We start from the raw sequence: 11,764 nt of genomic DNA, 5'->3' as shown, positions 1-11,764 counted from the left end.
TTAGGAATCACTGAATTTTAATGGACTTGGGCAACTTCAGTTTGGTTTCTTGTGTCTAAGTGGTGTCCATGCAAATTTTATTGGCTTGAGGACTTCCTGCATTTTCCCACAGCCCTCTGCCTCACTCAGGGCAGGGAGGGTCTGCTCTGGGACCTGACATCCTGAATGAAGGAGACATTTTCAGTCCTGCTCTCTCAGTGCTTTCAAAGCACAAAAAGGGTGAGAGACTAGAAAATGAAGGTTGCAAGACAAGAATGGATGGTCTCTTTGATAAATTACTTGAATTGGATTCACTTATCCTGGTGTTTGTTTAACCCATCTTTGGTCACTGAAGCCAGAGTCTTCCTACAAGCCATTAACTTTGCATTTCTCATCTTCCAGGTATCTGATAAGATCGTGGATTCTGACTTGCAGCAGCAACTGTCATTCCCAGCTGCAGCCAAGATAAGGGCATGTGTCTCATACTGCATTCCCCTAAATCCCATTTTCCATCCCCCTGTTCTTTGCTTCTCTGACAGACCAGCAAGGATGGGACCCCCTCCTCTGTTTTGGGAAGAGAGGAGTGAATGTTTGTGAGTCCCTTGGATCCTGTGGTGATGAGCCCCACAGGAGAAGCCACAAGGAAATTAATAATTCTGTCTTCAGAATGAGGTTTTTACTGTAAATAAGGCCTGGGGTCACACTTCAGATAATAAGCAGAGAACAAAATATTGTATTAGGAGAGCACCATCCACTCTGAATGAGGTGGTGGAAAACATACTAGATGTTCATTTAATTAAAGACTTATATAATTCATACACACAAGGAAAATGATTTAAGGTTCATTTTTGAGTTAAGAATTGATTTGCAACCTTAATAATGCTCTTTTAAAACAGTGTGTGGGTGGCATGTGTGTTTGTTATAGCCTGCCAGCCAGGTAATTCAAGGAAAGAGGGAAGCTTTGAGCTTTCAGCCCCTGGTCATTTCTTATGGATAATTCACTACCTGCACATCCTTCCTGGAAGCTGCTACATGTATGTTACTGATGGCTTATAAAAACAAAACAAAACCAAACCAGAAAGATGTAATGCAATATTTATTTAAAATCCCTGTTTTGGGAAATCATTGAATCATGTCTGTCTTGAGGCATTGTGGTTCCTTTTCTAAATACTTCTTACTGAAGATATTTCATCATAAAACAACCAGTCTTAGGGCTACCCGTTCCAGGGCCAGGGAAGAATTATTTGAAAAGCAACTTTCAGCCTTTCAAAATTAGAAATTCTTTGTTAGAACACCTTTTATTTTCTTTAAGATCAAAAGCACACTTTGTTTGAGAACATCAGTTATTATTTCAAGGGATTTAAAATACTTGTCCTGGGTAGACTAGTGTGGATCACTGGGGTTTTACCTGTGAGGGTGGGGTTTATTTTAATTATGACAGCAGGCACCTGGAGTCTGTCAGGGCTTTTGCCTGAACCCAGCTGCATCTGTCATTCTGAATGCACTTCCCCTTCAGATGTGGTCAGACACTATAGGAACAGAAAATTGATGCTGCACTGTGAAGCTGACATGCTGGGAAGGTTTCTTGGCTGGAAATAGCTGGATCCCAATTTAGAGACACTTATAGGGACTGTAACATGGATCAGAAAGCTCAGGATTTAACCGTTGAGGACATTTGGGGACAGGGCTGAGGGAAGTAGAGGTGGAAACCCTGACTGAAGGATTAAAGCCCTGCTTGTGTCACAGAAGGGAAGGGTCAGATCAATGCCACCAGAATGGGACTGCTTAAAATGAGCATATTTGGCCAATATCTGCTAGCACAGGTCTCCAATTATCATCCCCTGTATCATGTGCTCTGTAGCATCTGCACAGTTCCAAGACACTATGGGGTAGAGACAGGCAGCTGGGGCAGTAACAAAGCAGTGGATCTTACCATTCCCTATTCCTGTAATTATTAACTGTGCACATTTAGATGAAGAAAATCCCCAAGAGGCACAAATCAAGAGGATCTCTTGTGTAAGTGTCTGGAAGCCAATGAAATGAAACATATTTTCACTAGCAGTCAATCAGCTTGGGGACGGGAGAGGATTGGGGCTGTTTTGGGCTTTGCAACAATTGGTGCCTCATGTCAAGCACCTACATCTCTTTTGTGAACATCTAAAATTGACAAAGATGAGGATTCAGCAGAAGTCACTAAAATTCAAGATCTGATCCTACAACCTTTGACTTTATCCACCCAGGGCTGTATAATTTGCTCTACCAGGAAATTAACACTTTCTTGCCTTAGTGATGCAGCTTGAGCTGTGCTGAAAAAAAATATTTTCTACTGACAAATACAAGAGTCAGAAGGAACTTTAATGAGAGGAAGAAGCTGACTTCACACCACACACAAAGTGCCCCCAGATCCAAGAGCTCAGTCTTCTGGCTTTCTGGAGGAGGGGCAGGGGGGGAAATTCTAACCCTCCCTGCCCACTCATTCTTGTCTCTTTTCTTCTTTTTTGCCTCTCTCTTTTCCTCTTACTAAATAAAAGATGAGTTTGCTTTCCTTAACCTCACAGGAGACTTTAAAATTATCTTAAAATTCCACCAAAAGGACTGTAAACATATCTCTCCCTGGGCTTTAATTAGTAGAAAAAGCTGTGCAACCACCACATGTGTATTTAAAGCAATCTAATAGCCATTGCCATGATGAAGTTTAACAAGCCTGTTTTTGCCTGAAAAAGAGAAGGGGTCTGGACAACACCTTCGCTGTCAAAAAAATAGCCAGTGAAGGCAATAAAAATTTCCTCTGTTGCCAGCTCATCAGTTCTTATTTAACCACCCAATGCAACAAAAGCTTAATGCAAAAATGTGCTGCAATCTTCCTCTATCCCTCCCTCCCTCTTCTGCTCTCACTCTTCCTCTCTCTGTCTCTCTCTGGGATTGGCTTATTTAAAAACTGTATTTCTGCCTAGGCATTCAAAAATGCTGAATGCCTCAAGCAAACTAGTAGAATAAGCATGTTTCTCTACTGTTTCTTGGCAGGGTCCACTGCCTGAGTCCTGCTTTAAATTAAAGCACATGTGGCTTGAGTTTAGCATTATCATGAAAATGAAATTACCACTTTAGAAAAGTCAAGTTATTTTGGAAGTGAAAACTGCAGGTCAGAGCCCACCAAAATTCCAAAACCTTGCTCAAAAAATGTCTTGTTGAAGGTTCAGAGCTGCTGCCGTGGACAGTGCATCCTTTTGGATCCTGATTTAGAGTCTTCCCCTTCATGTTTTCCTACATTTGTTACATGCTCTTGGGAAAACCTTACAGACCTTGGCTCTGTCACTGGCTCCCTCTGCAGCTCCTCCCTTGGAAAGGGGAGAGACAAAAAAGTTATCTATCAGAAATCAGCTGCATTGTCCTGAGGCTCATCCTACTGTTTTGAAGTGCCTTTGAAAATTGCCCTGGCACTGGTAAACAAAATGAAGCCGTGTTGAAGTGCTGCTTGTTTGCTCAGCTAAACCCTCTCTGTACTATTACACTAATTTTCTTGCCATCGGATGAGGGTTGTGTGGAGAGGAGGTAGGAGCCCAACACTCTCACAGCTTGGAATGAATTCTCCTGTGCTGTTTTACATGCCCAGAAATTTCAGTAGGTGGTAAATCTCATCTACAACATGGTGGTTTGAACAGGATTTGGGGTTTACATCTGTGTGCATATGTAAAGCTGTATTTTACCTGTAACATAATATTTAGGTTAACTAGTTTGTTTTTTTTTTTTCTCTTCTGGGCTTGTTATCACACAAAACTAGATAAATCAAATCAAAAAACTGACAGGTCAAGTCCCATTGCTGCTATTGAGAAGTGGGTATTGACTTGTCATGTTGTGGTAGTAATGAGCCATCTAGAAGCTGTCACTTGCCAGAACCTGAACTCTACCAAATGAGTGGATTGTTAAAGAAATATCATCAGATGGGCTTGATTCTTCTACTCCACAACACTGTTTTTTACTTTATTGCAGTTCCACTGGCTTTGGTGAAGTGAAGCCAGTCTCTGGGATTTTTGGGAAAAAGGAGGAGTCAACCATCAACATGCCAAATATTGCAGCTGAGTTGGAATGGCCAGCATGTTGTATAATCCTGTGGAAACATGTACAGTGATTGTGCAAAAGGAGCTGATGATCTGGCTGAGAAATCATGCTACAATAACTCATCCTGTTTCCTACACACACAAGTATGGACACTCACACACTCAGAGCAAAACCTGTGTCTGGAAGAAAAGAATTCTTCAGCCAAAACTTCAGAGATGTTTGGAAGGACAGGAGAATGGTGAGTGCCAAGAGAATTTTCCCCAAGCTAAGAATTAGTAACATTGCCTTCCCTGTTAAAGTTTGCCAACATGACTGGAATTGAGGGTGAAGTGACTACTGATGTTCAGAGAATTTGAATCAAGCCTTTCATGGAACATTTAGAATCAAATCAAAACGAATAGAAGAAAAGAGAATAGAATAGAATAGTTCAGCTGGAAGGGGTCTACAATGATCCTTTAGTCCAACTGTAAAGACCTTTAGTAGGTACCTACTCCTAACTTTAAGTCAGCCCACCTACAGCCTGAAGAGCTGGAGTTTGGCCAAAGGTCTACTATGATTTGGGAAGTAGTCATGAGCAGAGCCTCAGGTCCAAGTTTTTTTGTGTTGCACTGTCAGGTAACACCATTGTTCTCATCAGGTGATGCACAGGGGGCCAAGGGATTGGTCCTGATGCTCCTGTAGACCTACCTTCAGACACATTCCTTTTTTTCTCCTATCTCTATCTATTCCAGGATTATTCATAAGAGCAATCATGACCAGGCTTTCCAAGCCATCACAATGAGTGGAAGGGGGATTTTGCTTCTCTGGAGAGATCCAGGACAAGAGGTATGGTTTTGTCAGTCACAGTACCTCAGGGCCTGGGGGTGAGGAGGAAGGGACATTGATAGTTTGGGGTAGAGGACATGAATTCAATTCCACCAAGTGCAGCAGCAGCTCGGGGTCAGCAGCAGGCTGGAAAGGGACTGACTGAGGTCAGAGGGTCTGTGGAAAAGTCTTGATGGGCAAGTGGATTGTAGTGGATGTGGCAACCAACCCCACACTCAAACAAATCACTGCTGTACTTAATTTTGATCAGACCCTATGGAAAAACACCTCTTCAGTGAGGGGTTTAGATGACGGGTCATTTAGGCAGGGTGAGGATTGCCAGGGACTGAGGATGCAGCTGCCTGTGGTGGGCTCTGAAACGGCAGGGGGTTGGTTTGTGGGGAAGGGAACACAAGAAGCACAGTTTCATGAGGCAACAGGGATGAGTACAAGGTAAGGAAGAGACCAGAGGTTCACCACATGTCTTCCCTCCATCTCCCTGCCTGAGTATTGTTAATCGAACTTTGTGCTCAAGATCTGCTGCTGCTATTCCTGTAATTAATCCATATGGGACCCTTCCAACTCGAGATATTTTGTGATACTCTGACTCTACCCCAACATGTCTCCATCCTCTCACACATGATTATCCCCTCCCATCCCATGTGCCAGAATACCCTATAGTCAGTTGAACACACTCTGTACTCATTATGTCGTTTTCTAACACAGAGGTCAGTTCCAGGTAGGTGTCACAGGTCTCTTACTGCCAACAGAGAGCTCCTATCAATGCTCATAGGATACAAAATGTGCAGCAAGTGGACATCTCTGCTCAGGTGTGCTTCCAACCAAGTACCAGTCTTCTGCAACAAACAAATAAATTAGTTTTAAGAAAGAGGCTTAAGTTTTATATCTGAATATATGATTTTTCACAGGTAAAGTGAGGCATCTGGTGAAAAAAAAGTAGTTCTCAGTGCTCATCAGCAATAAGAGGCTCTAAACAGGCTATTGTCAATTCAGGAGAGAGTTCCTGGAGTCACTCTTTGAAAATATGAGCAGCGGTATCAGCAGTCCAAAACGTAAACAGAGATAGACAATTAGTTAGCAAAGACTAAACTATAAATCAGAAAAATCACATTTTAATTACATGCATGTCCCTTGAGCTCATTTCTTGAAAACTGTGCAGATCTGCACACAACAGGGGATCAGGAATGGTGAAAAGAAGAGTGATCAATGATGATCAGATGTATGTATGATATGGTATCTGCAAAAAGAGAAGTTGAAAAAGAGACAGCTGGCAGAGGCTTGTAGAAATGGAGTGTTATGGAGAAAGTAAACAGAAACATTTGCTTTCCATTTTGTAGAGGATAGGAAGTGGAGAACACCACCATCAGTCTCCAGGTTTAGATCAAAAAGAAGTATATTTTTATCAAAAATGTAATTAGGCAGAGGAACACATTGTTGTAGGCTTATACAGAAGCCAGAAGTGTGAATGAGCTTAAGGTGAGATTCAAAAATCCAGGAATAATAATAGGTGTACTGGTGAACAGACTGTAGCCTCTAACCCCAAAAAAACCCTCTGCTGAACAGTGTGTGGGACAATGAGTGGGCACACTACAAAAACTCCTTCTATTTTCATCTGCTTATCATGAGCTTTACCATTACTCTAGCACAGAAATTATGAGGGAGGATCTCCTTTAATATCATTATGCCTGGGTTGGTGCATTCGGGATTAGTGTGGAAAGCCCCACACTTGAATCCTCTCCTTGGCTTTCAACCCAGACCTTTTTTTTCCTTCCTGCAGAGTGCTGTGTATCTGCTGACCCATCCTCTTCCCTGAGTGCATCTGCACCATTGTGTTGGCTCGTGTCTCAAGTTTGTGCAGGACCCCAAACTCTCTGATCATCAGTGCCAGTGTTAAGCTCATTTTCTGACTCTCATCTTCATTGAGCTAACTGGCTCTCCAGGCAGAGCAAATTTAGAAATCCAGGAGCGGAAAAGTAGGTGAGAGATGATCTTGTCTAGTGGTTAGCACATGCATTTCAAACACCCACTGCCAGTTCTGCCCCATGTATACCAGGAATAGGTATCAATTTATTTTCCTATAATACAGACTCATAGAACATAAACATGAGAAATATTTGTGTTATATATTATTTCTTAAGTACATGTCTAATGAGAAGAGTAATAAACCTGAGGGAGGGCAAGAGTGGGAAATTCTGTCTGAATATCTTGTAGACCTTTTCTGCATCAAAATGAGGTGGTTCCACTTTGGATTCCCATTACAGATTATATAAAATGTCACTAAAACTAAAATAGACCCTAAACAGCCACACTGAGAGGCAGAACTTCAGCCTTACTTCCTTCTCCCACACTGACCTGACTCAAACTTCAAAGGGGCCCCTAAAGCCAGAAGAAGGGAATCACTCATCTGGGGAGAGTTAAGTTTTAGGCTGCCACATGAATGTAGCTCATTGCCCAAAGACCTTGATGGTGTTCTAGAAGATTCTAGAAAGTAAGATGTCTGCCAGGATGTGGTAGAGGTTCAGATTAAGACATGTAAATGAAGATGAATACCTGAAAGCTGATCTCTAAGCTCCAGGTGTAGTTCATGGAGTTCTAGCTGGCGGAGCTAGAGAGGTCTTTACACTGATTCAGCTGACCAGATTTAAGTGTCCTAATCTGCAAATTGCCTCCCATCCTGGCTTCCTGTAGCAGTGAGAATCTACATTTCTGAAGGGAATATATCTTTCTAACATTAGATTTACAGTAAGACTCTCAAGGATCTAAATTTTTTTTTTTTAGACCTTAAAAAATTACCAATTCCTTTACAGATCTCTTTCTCTCTCTCCTCTCTGTCTCTCTGTAATTCCCCTGTTTTAACAAGGTGACAAGGTTACTTCTTTTTTCTATAGGATATGGTGAAGATAAATATAGCAAAGGTTTTTAAACTTTCACACACTGTAGTTCACCACAAAATACTTTAAGTGGATATATGCTAAGTAAATAAAGTGTATAGCAGTTCTCATTTACAAAGATAAGAAAAAGATTGTTTCAAATTTTTTATGTATGGCCCAGAATTCCACTGCCCTATCTCCATACTTATTGTGAAAGTGTGAGAAAGAAATATGTGTTTAAAGATTCCAGTATCTGTTATTTGGTTAATATCCTACAAGTATTTAAATGAGTCATTTGATGGCTCTGCACTTCATGATTGGTTTAGCTATTTAACATACTTTATTGCTTCTGTGATTTATTGCCTGATGAGGACACTCAAGAAAGTCTGAGAATCTCTTTGGGGTTTATTGAACTGGTACATATTTTATGCTGATTTCAAATAAATCAATGTCTATTACAGCATAAAAAATGGGAACATTGGAAAGAACATTGAAGAGAACTATTTCCGGAGCTTTGTGTTCTGCTTCATGCATAAAGCATGAGGGCTTCATTAACATGGAAGTATGTGCATGTGAACCTTTGGGTCTTTATTAATCATTTTGTGACTAATACATGGAGCTCAATGATTCCCATAAGCTTCCCTAAAAGAAACCATAATGTACACACTGTGTGAGATGGTTCCCCAAAGGAGCATGTAACTGTCTCAGACACTGCATGTAGGAATCCCTTGATAGATGTGCTGTTCAGTATGTCCTTCCCTGCCCTACTCATTGCTTTTCAAACAAGACCATCAAGAAATAAAGCAGAGCATCACCAGTCCTCGTTTTGTTCAGCTGGCACCTTGGTTGTTCACAGCCCTCAGGAGTTCTGTCATTGATTAAATGAGAGCAGGTCTGAATCAGAAAAAATCCCCAACTATGTAAGTTTATTGACCCTGTGACATAAGTGCTCGTATGGATGGAGTTGAGGTTTCAGGATGATTAAATCACAACTCCCTTGGCAGTTATCTGTGGGCTGTGAGGTCTTCTCTGTGCACCATCCTGAGGCTGGAGAAAAACAAGACTCCTCGAATGTCTAGTTTGTGCTAAATGAGAATAGTGGGATAAACTAGAAAAGCATTCTCCCAATGTTTCCTAGGGTGGTCATTCCCAGTAGAGGACTAGAACGAAAATGTCATGATAGTGCTGAATGTTCTTTCAAGAAGTCTTTTGTGGTCTCTTCCAGTCTTGTGCCCTCTGCAAATTTAATATATCTACTCTCTGCTTCATTGACTGACCTTTGTGGAAACCGCTAGACAAGTTATATTTTCTGATTTTGGCAGATTCCTACCTACTCAATGGATACAATAATTCGGTCAGTTTTTCACCTGAACTAATTTCACCTGAACTGTGTCTTTAGCTTGCTTATGAGAACAATGTGTGAAAAGACATCAATTGTGAAATCCTTCAACTTTCCCAAAAAAGAAAGACCTGTTTTCCTCTTTTGAAAAAATACTAGATTGGTTTATTCTTGGCAAATACCAGCTGCTACTCATGTCCTTAGTATTTTCCAGGTGTAATAATTTGTTCACTTGTTCATTCCAGAATTTTTCTGGGACTAAAATATAAACTGACTGGCCTACGGTTCCTTGGCTTGTTTTCTTGCCTCTTTTTATAATGGACACTATTTCCAATTCCAGTTTTTCACCTTTCCGCCAAAGGCTTGTCAAAGATAATTGCTAACACTTGTAAGTCTGCTTTGCTCTGTTCTTCCAGGCTGTGTCTGTTTCTGCAAGCACTGTGCTGCAAAAGCAGTGGATCAGTCATAAGAAACACTTACTCTCAGTGACCACACTCTACTTGTTTGTTTTTTTCGTCAGACTGGCTCTGGTTTGGTCCCAGGGACTTCATGCCTGTTAGCAGCTACCAATTAACACTCCCAAAGTGTGTCTTCCTGTTTAGTTTCATTCTGAGGTCTAAGCCTGTCTGGAAAGAAAAGCAGAGCACATTAAATGGGGCTGATTAGGAGATCGTCTATAACAGTACATTCCCCAGACAAACTCAAGGGATGTGAAGCTGCACTCTCAGCACCCTAGACCAGAGTTCATCAGTCTCAACCAATCGGAGAGCAAATAAATCATGGAACTACTCATTGTTTGTGATGTTGATCATTTTAGGCCTTTAAATGAAAACTTATTGGAAAAGGTGTTAAATGTATCCTTGTGTCAGCATCATCTGACAATAGTCCTTCCTCTGCTGGTAAAAGGCCAGCTATCCTTGGTTCTCTTCTTACTGCTGATGAATCTGTAGAAGGATTTCTTCGTACACTGTATGTTTATTGAAACTTTAATCCTATTTTGTGTTTTGACTTCCCTGAGTTTATTCCCTCATGCATTTCTCCTCTTCCCATATACTCATCCTGGTAATCTGCCTCCTGTATCCACTTCCACTTCTTGTGCTTGAGATTCCAAGGGCTCAAGCTTTAGCCAAGCAGCCTCCTGTGCTTCCTGTTGCTCCCCTGCACAGGTTAAGACATAATTTCAGAGCATAAGTTTGGGCACTATGACCTCTTAAGATCTCCTGAGAGGACAGGCCGAGAGAGCTGGGGTTGATCAGCCTGGAGCAAGGAGACCTTATTGTGGCCCTGCAGTATTTAAAGTGGGCTTTTTAGAAAGTTGGGGACATACTTTTTATCAGGGCTTGTTGTGATAGGACAAAGGGTAATGGTTCTAAACTGAAGGAAGGTTGATTTAGATTAGGTATAAGGAAGAATTTTTTTACAATGAGGTTGAGGAAACACTGGCACAGTATTGGAGTTGGTGGATGCCCCATCCGTGGAAACATTCAAGGTCAGGTTGGAAAGGGCTCAGAGCAACCTGATCTAGTGGAAGGTGAGCCCTTCATGGCAGGGGCATTGGAGTAGATGACCTTTAAAGATCCCTTCCAATCCAAACTATTCTGTGATTCATGATTCTGTAATCCCTTCCAGCCCTTTATTTACATGATGATATGACGTTTTTCTTTGTGATGCCATAGCAATAATTTATAAATATTGCTGGAACATTGCTCCTTGGAGAACCACAATCTATTCCAGTAAGACTGTTGCTTCCATGCACAAGGAAGGAAGAAGAAGAACATGACCTTTGTCCAGTCCTGAAACCAAAGACTATCCAGGTTTTTCAGGTCATTTAGGAAGCAGGTAGGATGGCACATACAGCCACAAAGCTCTATGTGCAGAACAGCACTTCATAGCAGGTCGTGAATAGACATGATAGAAATTTAACAACTGGTCTGGCTGAAGATTAAAATTTCTATGAGTCAACAGACTGGCTTTTAACCAGAGGCAGTCATGTCTAGCATCCTGCAGGAGTTGAAAACCTACTGTAGCCTTGTAAGTATCCAAAATGTTATGCAAAAGCAGAGACTTTTTTTGGTGGTGCTCTGTGTGTTTGGTTTTTTCTCTTTTCTTTTTCTTTTTTTCGCACAGAAGTTGTTCTGAGGACACAAAGTTCTCATCCAGAATCAGAAGTCATGGCTTGTGTTACAAGAATACAGGAGAACTGGCAAGAAACATGGAGCCCATGAAAACAAACTAGCAGCACAATGGATTTGTAATATTTAATCAAATTCTTGATGATCACAAATCTTGCAACACATTCCAAAACTACTAAAAGTGCTATACAGAAAGCAGCTGAGCCAATATGTAAAGCCTTTTTAATTTAACAGGACCCATTTTTTATAGTATCCAGGATATGTTTCTGGCTTTCCTACTTGTCACATGATCTCCTGTCCAGATGTGCTGGTGTATATCTAGTAGTGGACCAGCCAAACCACAGCTCTTTCCTCCTGCTTGTAGCATGTCACTGTAATTCAACCATACTTCTCCCAGCTACAGAAGCACTACATTAATATGTGGTATAACAACAATAACACAGGAGGGGATAAAGCTAACCATAACTTTAACTATGTATCTAAAAATAATAATAATAATGGAATGACCCTATTCAAAGAGGTTAATTTGTGTGCAGGATATAAAATCCAAATATGCAGTT

This window comes from Corvus hawaiiensis, chromosome 3, assembly GCF_020740725.1.
Source record: "Corvus hawaiiensis isolate bCorHaw1 chromosome 3, bCorHaw1.pri.cur, whole genome shotgun sequence".
Taxonomy (NCBI): Eukaryota; Metazoa; Chordata; class Aves; order Passeriformes; family Corvidae; genus Corvus; species Corvus hawaiiensis.
Note: the sequence above shows the minus strand (reverse complement) of the source record.